The sequence below is a fragment of the Brassica rapa genome, unplaced genomic scaffold (genome assembly GCF_000309985.2).
Source record: "Brassica rapa cultivar Chiifu-401-42 unplaced genomic scaffold, CAAS_Brap_v3.01 Scaffold0318, whole genome shotgun sequence".
Lineage (NCBI taxonomy): Eukaryota > Viridiplantae > Streptophyta > Magnoliopsida > Brassicales > Brassicaceae > Brassica > Brassica rapa.
Window position 1 is genome coordinate 20,001 of NW_022610261.1, and position 10,000 is coordinate 30,000.

Below are 10,000 nucleotides of genomic sequence, written 5' to 3' on the forward strand. Positions count from 1 at the left end.
TCGAATTTCCTTGTTGCTCTCTCTATTAATACTTGTAAACCTCATCAGTTATTAATTAATGGAGTTTTGAGTCTCTCTCTCTTTATTCTCTCCTCTAAATCTCTTAATCTCTTTAATCTTTTCATCTGATTATCCCTGATTGGTTGAATCATGCTCTAATACACAAAAGTGTATATGGTATCAGAGCCAGGTTGCTAAAAAGGGGAGAGTGTGATTTCGTTTTTCATAAAAATCTGGGTGTTCTTGAGTGTTCTTGGTGTTCTTGAGTTCTGGTCTTTATTATCTGAGTGGTGTGAGATATTCTGATGGATTCAAACTATCTCAACATGGAAATGAAGCACAGATCTAGTACAACCATGGAGCTTGAAGAAGAGAGGATGGCGATTGGTCAAGATGGGCAAAGAGAGCTTTGGAAAGCTGTGGGTTATGGAGTAGTCATGGAAAGGGGAAACCTTTCATGGAAATGGCTACTGAAGAAGGTCAGACAAGAGGTCTGAAGCTGGGAAATGAAGTTGTTCAAGGAAACACTACAAAGAGTGAGATTGAAGCAACTTTAGGCAAGTCCAAGCTTGTGAGAGTCGTTGAGGACAGAGGGGTGATCCGCGGCTTGAGACAAGGAAAGGATGAGTGTTATCAGCTTGTGGGAAGGCTGAGAGAAGTATGGTCAGAGCTAGATGTGGTGAAGACACACACATCAAATCCGAGATGTTGTCAAGAAAGGAGGAAGCAAGATGTGATCTTCAGCTTCCTTATGGAAGAGGTATGTGAGCTTGTTAAATATACTTGTGATGTGTGGGAAATGAACAGGAAGCCAGAAAGATGGAAGGGAGGTACAAGCTGTAAGAGGGGGTTGAGAAAACTTTCTAAGGAGTGGTTAATGAAGAGAAGGGCATGGAGAAAGGATAGCGAGTCTGAGCACTTAAGTGACAGGATGAGTGTAATCTTGAAGAGAATCAAGGATGAACTTCAGCAGATGGTTATAGGAGAGTGTTCATACTCAGCTTACATGGGAGAAACAGTAGGAGACAGTGCGGATATGAGAGGAATGGATACCAAGAGGGCAGATGAGTGTATGACAAAGAAGGAATGGGATGAGTTGGTTAAGCATGTGTATGCTTTGGCTACGACCCGGAGTCTGGGTGCTCCTGCCAAAGCATCCACATCTAAACCCATCATCATTGACTCTGGAGCAACACACCACATGATCAGTGACAAGAGACTAATCAGTGAGGTTAAAGCAGCAACAGGGAGTGTCATGATAGCCAATGGTACCAGGATCCCAATAGAAGGAGTGGGAAACCTCAAGCTGTTTGAGAAGAACTCCACTGCCTTCTACCTACCTCAGTTTACATCCAATCTAATCTCAGTTAAGAAGGCTACAGTTGATCTGGATTGTCAAGTGGTTTTCAGACCAAATGAAGTTGAGTTCCAGGATTTGAAGACTGGAAGAGTTATTGGCAGAGGAGACAGCAAGCATCAGCTCTATCATCTCCAAACAACTGAGGCGCCTAGTCCTGTGGAGTCTGTGTGTTTAAGCAGCACAACGGATAGGTGTGATAATCTCACATGGCATGCAAGGCTGGGACATCCTCATGCCAAGGCAATTGAACTGATTCTACCAAGTATGGCGTTCAATCACTTGGAGTGTGAAGCTTGTATACTTGGAAAGCACTGTAGAACTGTCTTCCCAACATCAGAAACCAGATATGAGAATTGCTTTGATCTGGTGCATTCAGACGTGTGGACAGCTCCCTGTATGTCTAGAGACAGCCATAAGTACTTTGTGACTTTCATTGATGAGAAGTCCAAGTACACATGGATCACCATGATTCCCTCCAAAGACAGAGTCCTGGAAGCCTTCATGAACTTCCAAGCATATGTTACTAACCAGTACAATGCCACTGTGAAGATTCTGAGGTCTGATAATGGAGGAGAATACACTAGCAATGCTTTCAAGAGTCATCTTGCAAAGCATGGGATTGTGCAACAAACTAGCTGTCCTTACACACCACAACAAAATGGGGTGGCTGAGAGGAAGAACAGACATTTGATGGAGGTTGCGAGATCAATAATGTTCCACATGAATGTCCCTAAGAGGTTTTGGAGTGATGCTGTTCAGACTGCTTGCTATCTCATCAATAGAGTGCCAACCGTGTCTTGAAGAAACTGTCTCCCTTTGAAGTATTAAACAAGGCCAAGCCACACATTGATCATTTGAGAGTCTTTGGGTGCTTATGTTATGTGATGATTCCCGGAGAAAGAAGGAACAAGCTAGAAGCAAAGAGTACTAAAGCTATGTTCATTGGGTACTCAATCACTCAGAAAGGCTACAAATGTTATGATCCAATAACTAGGAGGGTTATGGTATCTAGAGAAGTGAAGTTTGTTGAGTCTAAAGGGTATTATGAGGAGAAGAAATGGGAAGACCTAGAGGATCTGTCCCGAGCTCCATCAGAGAAGGCAACAACATTGAGGGTGTTGTTGGAGAGGCTAGGGATAGGATTATCCCAAGATCAGGAACCAGGAAGAACAGGACCTTCTAATCAAGCTGGAGAAGCTGGAGGAACAACTCCTCTTGATCATGAGAGGGGGAATGGATCTGAATCAGGGGAGAGGAGCATAACCAAGAGGATTCAGGTCAGCATGATCAGGAGGAGACACAGGAAGTAGAGAGTGGAGCTCAGTCAGGTGGAAATGAGCAGGGAGAACCTACTGGAAATGAGCAGGGAGAACCTACTGGTTTAAGAGAGGAAGCACAAGAGAATGTTCAGGCTGAAGAACAGGTTGAGACCTTGCGGAGGAGCACAAGGATAAGGAGGGATCCTTCCAACTGGGTAAACACGAGAGTGTACTACAATGCCCAGGCTGTGGAGCATCCCTCTCAAGCCGTGTGTTCCTTTGCTGAGTTTCCAGAAGAGCACATGGTGTTTATGTGTAACTTGGATGAGAATGAGATACCAAGATCTTATGAAGAAGCTATGAAGCACAAGGTTTGGAGAGATTCAGTAGGAGATGAAAGGGATGCAATGATCAGGAATGATACTTGGTATGAGAGTGAGTTACCTAAAGGGAAGAAGGCAGTTTCAAGCAGATGGATCTTCACCATCAAGTACCTTGCAAATGGGGAGATAGATAGGCGCAAGACTAGGCTGGTTGCAAGAGGATTTACACAGACTTATGGGGAAGATTACATTGATACTTTTGCACCAGTGGCCAAGCTTCACACAATTCGAATTGTGTTATCTATTGCAACAAACTTGGAGTGGGATTTGTGGCAAATGGATGTGAAGAATGCTTTCTTGCAAGGTGAACTTGAAGATGAAGTATACATGCATCCACCTCCTGGTCTTGAGCATCTAGTAAAGCCAGGGAATGTTTTGAGATTGAAGAAAGCAATATATGGGTTGAAACAGTCACCTAGAGCTTGGTACAGGAAGCTGAGTACAACACTCAATGGGAGAGGCTTTAGGAAGTCTGAACTAGATCACACTCTCTTCACCTTGACAGGACCTTCAGGGAGCATTGTGATTCTAGTGTATGTGGATGATTTGATTATCACAGGAAGTGATAAGGCAGGGATTCAGGCTACTAAGGAGTTTCTCAAATCTGTGTTTGACATCAAGGATTTGGGAGAGATGAAGTATTTTCTGGGCATTGAGATATGCAGATCAAAGGAGGGTTTGTTTATGTCTCAAAGGAAGTATACTATGGATATGTTGAAGGAGACTGATGTGCTTGGAGGAAAGATAGCTAAGACACCCCTTGAGGAGGGATATAAAGTTCTGCGTGAGGGGGAGGTTGAAGAGAAGCAGCTGTTTGAAGATCCTAAGCTATACAGGAAGATGGTTGGCAAGCTGATCTACTTGACCATCACCAGACCAGATATATGTTTTGCTGTGAACCAAGTGAGTCAGCATATGCAGGCGCCAAAGGTCCATCACTGGAAGATGGTTGATAGGATACTGAGGTATCTGAGTGGGACGGATGGACAAGGAGTTTGGATGGGTTGTAATGGCAGTACAGAAGTGGTTGGGTATTGTGATGCTGATTGGGCAGGAGATAGAGTGGACAGGAGATCAACTACTGGGTATTGTACATTCATTGGAGGAAACTTGGTTACTTGGAAGAGTAAGAAGCAGAAGGTTATCTCTTGTTCAAGTGCTGAAGCTGAGTATAGAGCCATGCTGAAGCTGACAAACGACTTGGTGTGGATCAAGGGGATCTTGAAGCATCTAGAGATTGAGCAGAGTACTCCTATGACTATGCATTGTGACAATCAAGCAGCTATCCACATTGCCTCTAACTCAGTGTTTCATGAGAGAACAAAGCACATAGAGGTGGATTGTCATAAGGTGAGGCAGATGATCATCTTAGGAGTGATTCTGCCATGTTATACAAGAAGTGAAGATCAGCTTGCAGATGTGTTTACTAAGGCAGCGAGATTGAAGGCAATGGAGTCCATACTGTCAAGGCTTGGACTCATTGATCTGACTCCTAGGAGCTGAGCCCCTTAACCAGGGAGTCTCCACTCTTTTTCCCTCATCAAGGTTTTATCCCAATGGGTTTTACTTGGTGAGGTTTTTAATGAGGGAGGTCTTCATGGTTTCCAAGCTTGACTTGTTCTACATGGTCAAGCTTGAGGGGGAGTATTGAGATGAAGACCAAGGAGGCTGAGACAGTAACTTTAGAGTTTTACTGTGGTAACTTTATTTTAACCACAGTAACTACTTGGGGAAGTTATCTGATGGGATGAGAAGGTAACTTAGTGAAGAGAAGAGAGGAAACTCGACCAAAGAAGATAAGGGAGGATAAGGAAGGATAAGGGATCACTTTGACAGCCTGTATGATGCTGGAAATGAGAAGTTGCCTTTATACTAGTGCAAGCATGTGAGAAAGCACAGCCAAGTGATTCAAAAGGAGTTCCAGCCTGTCCTTTGACTACACATGCTTATCCATTTCGAATTTCCTTGTTGCTCTCTCTATTAATACTTGTAAACCTCATCAGTTATTAATTAATGGAGTTTTGAGTCTCTCTCTCTTTATTCTCTCTCTAAAATCTCTTAATCTCTTTAATCTTTTCACCTGATTATCCCTGATTGGTTGAATCATGCTCTAATACACAAAAGTGTATATGACTTCTAATGAGCAAGCAGGCAAGCAAGTAGGTGTAGGTCATGTGACCTAATTACTGAGGAAGCAAGTAGGCTAGAATGTGCAAAGCATGTGACTGTTCAGAAATAATTTTAAGAGCTTTGTCGATATTTTTTGGACTGTTTCGACTAAATATTTTTCATCATTCGAATCTCGTCCTGCTCTGAATAAACTCACTCAGCATGAATAAAAATCAACGATAATAATTAACACTCGACCAGAACCATCAAGAGATGGTTTTTCGACCAAAAGACAGCCCCGTCGAGATTAATTCACCGTGTCGATTTTTATTTAAATTCTGATCGATCTATCTTCAAACTGATCTTAAAGAATTTTCTTGACCAAAATTATATCTGCTCGTGAGGGTTATTACATTCTTCCCCGCTCAAAAGAATTCGTCCCCGAATTCTGAAAACGTAACTGTACACTCTTTACTGAACAGTTTCTGAAAGGAGTTCTGGATATTAGCTCTGACCTTATCTTAATCTGCCCATATCAAAATAACTCATGGTTGACCCTTGATTCTCCCAACCGATCCTTTCTTTTATGAGCAGCCACTTTCAAGATAACCAAATTATTTACTCTGTACAACTCTTGTCAACTGCGGTCTGCATACTTTTTCTAACAATCTTGTATCTATAGACTATTACTTCTCAAACTTTTCTATCTGGCTTTCTCTCATAACAGCAACATGAAATTTGGAACGTGAGGTGATGTGCCATACGTGAAGGTAACATCTTCAGTCTGGTCAATGTCAACTTGATTAACCGTGCAACAATCAAACAAGAACATGCACGATCAATCACGCTAACATGATTCAGACCAAGGGTGCCACTCTCAAATACACACAAACACACTTATTCCAGAAATGATTTCCCTTACAGTATTCCATACCCTTCTTATCTATCTGATATACTCTTCAAAAACTTCTGAACGACTCAATCTCACTGAAATTTCGCATATCCAAGTCTTGTTCTATTACTTTCTGATTTCCTTCTTCTGTCTAGTAACTGAGGAATCAACAAGTCCACCTATACCAAACTTGATTTACCAACGAAGTACTCTTGTATGATGACTTCACACTTTCTCTGTTAATACATCTTCTGATTTCTTAACAACTTAAGCATTCCCATATGCCTTATGGTTATACCTTTTTCCTTGCACTCTTCAATCTTCCTTGGGATTTACTTCACATCTGCTTAATTTTAGGTTGAATTTGGATTCCTTCTCCCACATCTCCACTTTATGAACTTGTACATGACACAGTCCTCATACTATTCTTCGAAATTCTCTTCACCCAGTTCCTTCTATGAATTCCTTAGATTCTCATCCTTCAACTGAGTTCCTCAAATACGAATGAATAAGCCATCTTGGTTTTCTACTTGCAATCTTGAAGGTTCTCTATTCTTTCCTTATAAGGCAGCAAAATAAATCACTCCCAATTCCGCTTCATGATTCTTGAGATCCTACTCCATATCATGTTTAATATCACTTCCTCTTAAAGCATAAGCAGCAATATTTGCTCTTCCTTAGGCTTCTTTGATCAGTGAAAACTTGCATCCTTTCCCCATATTGAAATGATCACTAAATTTGATGTTCAACAGAACTGCCACCAACCCCAACTTGTGCATCAAATAGTTTTCCTTATGCTTCCTTAGCTCCCTTGATGCATAAACGATTACCATATCGTCTTGCATTAGCATTCACCTAGACCAACACATAATACATCCATGTAGTAGTATATGGCTGGTTAGGCTCATGCAAGTCTAAGATATGCATAGACGTAGATACTTCCTCTAACTAATTTCATACTTCATCAATACTTTTACTCCATTCCAAGGTAACACCATTCTCAGTCGATCAACTCATTGGTGGATATGGTTTCTAACTCTTGAACAAACTTCTGATGGTAACCGGCCAATCCACAGAACTTCGAATCTCGATAACTGAAATTGAGTACGACCATCATGTAGTAGTAGCGATCTTTTGTAAATATGCAACAAATCCTTGTTCCATTTACTGACTAAGGTATCTAACTTCCAATTTCCATGCAGAAATATTTACTACAACGTGAAGCGTCCATCAAACGTCCTTGGAATAAAACTACGCCTTGCGACCGATCTTAACCATTCTTCAATTCTAGAACTTGATACTTGACCCTGATGGTCACGTCCTTAATTTTATACTCGAACATAACCGCAAACTCTGGTTCTTCTTCTTTACCACTGACATGGGTACACTCCACAGAAAATAACTAAGTCGAACAAAACCTTTCTCCAAACAAATCTTCTGACTGCTACTTGAATTTGGCTAGAACCACTTGGATCGATGCCTAGGCAATTGCAGCGAATCAAGGTTCAACCAGAATACTTGACGGGTTACTTTTGGATGTCAACAAATTTTCCACTTTCTTAAACATAGCTTCATGTTCCCTAGTTATCTAACTGTCCTCGATACTCTGCTTCTTGTTATTTTCTCTCTGCCCAATTATGATGATAATGGAATACGCCACGTCACCGTTTCCCAACTCTCCAGACTGATATGAGCGAGGCTCCAACACTTAGAAGAATACCATTGCAAGCCAACGGTAACTGGTCTTCTCTCAAAGACTTTCTTCCTCAACCACATCCTAATTGAGCTCTATAACTAGATAGCCAATCTCACTCTAGATAGAAACAAACCGCTCTAATGGAAGTACTAAGGAATGGGGATGGGATACGAAGGCATACCATAACTCTAAATGGCAGCCAGTACTTCCACGAATAAGAACAGTGTACTTGAATTCACTAAAGTGAATCCTTCCTAAAACAAAGACACTACCCGAGAACTACATCTATGTGTTGTTCCCGCATCAAACACAATATGGGCGGAAAATTCCATCCATAGGCAAGGTCTCATACGACACCTTGATCACTCCTTCACTTATTTATTTAATCATTCATAAATTTTTAAAATGCACACAACACGCAATGGGATAAGAAGCAAACCTGTGATTGGACCTTTCAGGGGTTTTGACGGTCCAGTCAACTATAAAGTGTAGGCTCTACCCAAATAGCCTAACACTTGGATGTGGACTAACGGTAAGGAAAATCGGACTAGTTCAACAAGTGTTATCTTAGGTATAGGTAACGTAGATCGGGTAACTTCATGAGGAAGGGTAACCTAAATTCCTAACTCTTCACAAGAACCACCAAAGCGCGAATGATGCAAATGTTACAGGATTTCCCAAACTTTGACAATCCCGACCATTCTGTCTTTGCTAGTCACAACCATAACGGCTCAAGGTCCTCGATCTTGATCTTTGATCTGCAGCGGTTGGAAAATAAACGGTCTGCATGACTTGGTTAACTTCTTCAGCAATAATAGCTTCTTTAACATTCACGTCATACTCTAACATCTCCTCGAAGCTTTGAAACTCCATGGTCTTTTATCTACTCCAAAATTCTTGGCTAAGTTCCCAAAGATTTTTCGTATGATCTTTTGCTTATTCTCCAAACCATAATTGATGAATCCAATTCACTCGACCACGTATCTCGATGCTTGTGTAGAAAATACTACTTCCTGAACTCATGAAATCTGTCCAACTCGAACTAAACTCTCTGAAGTAATTCTTGACTCTCGACCAACAACTCATAGCGTTCATCTCCAAATAGCTTGCTGCCAAATCCTTCTTGTAATTCTCTGAACAACGGCCACGTGAATATTCTGCTCTGAGTGTTGGATCCCAAATATGCCTCAAGCCAAAGTATACTTCTAACGGTTTAGTCCTTATTCAGTATCTTATGGTCCCAACTTCTTCTTCTTTGCATCATAAGCTTCATGATATTCCGTTGCAAACAGAATGCTTCTGGTGCTTCCATCATCTTGTAATACAGTCAAACCATCTCTTCCTCCAACGCTAACCTTGAAACAAATGCTTAAGAAATCATGCTTGTATGGCTGTGGTGCTTGTACGTCTTAGCATGAGCTGGTTAGACTTGCGAAGCCGGAAGACTAAGTGCATCTGAGTGATCATGTGCATTCGAATCATACTGAATCGGATCACAAACAACACCCACCTTGACATCGATAACACACGAGTCTGGAGATGTATTCGATGTATCAATTATGTCCCATATATCTCTCTAAAGAATTGGCATCCCCACTAGAACTCAAAAGAACGGCAGGAAGGCATGTTACTAATTCCTAACAGGACGGTAGTGAATCCGACCATGAGGGTAGAAAACTCGAGCATGATGATAGCAACATCGATAAGTACAGTTCACCCGTTCAAGCTTGTCTTGGTGCTTCTGCTATGAAAGATCAGGTTAGGTAACTACCCATGACTATCTATTCTAAAATGAAGGAACAAGCCAGCATATCCTAGTTATCCTTGCGACTCATTTTGACTCGAAAAACATTTAAAACAAGTCCCATTCTAGCATCGTATAACCATGCTCTGATACCACCTTTGTGACACCCCCGATCATAGATGACCGGAAATGACACGGTCGATGTTCCTCGATGGTCGATCTGAGGTTCTCAGAATACTTCCGATCGCCTTAGACCAACAATCAAAGAACACCAACGCTCCTATCGGATACCACTCTAGGCTTTTCAACCCGAGAAAGCAATACCTGATAGTTAGTTCGTCCGGACAAGGACTAATATCATATGGAACCCGTACTTTAAAAAAAAACATTATTTATATATCATTCAAAATCATCTTACAAAATTTGTTATAAATTAACCTCGAGGTTTTCGGTCTACAAATCTTATTCATAAGATATATCAAAATGACTTTGCAAGGATAATAAAACTACCGCTGGCTAATGCCGTTCCTTCCCGTCCTAGAGTAAAGGTCTCCCAC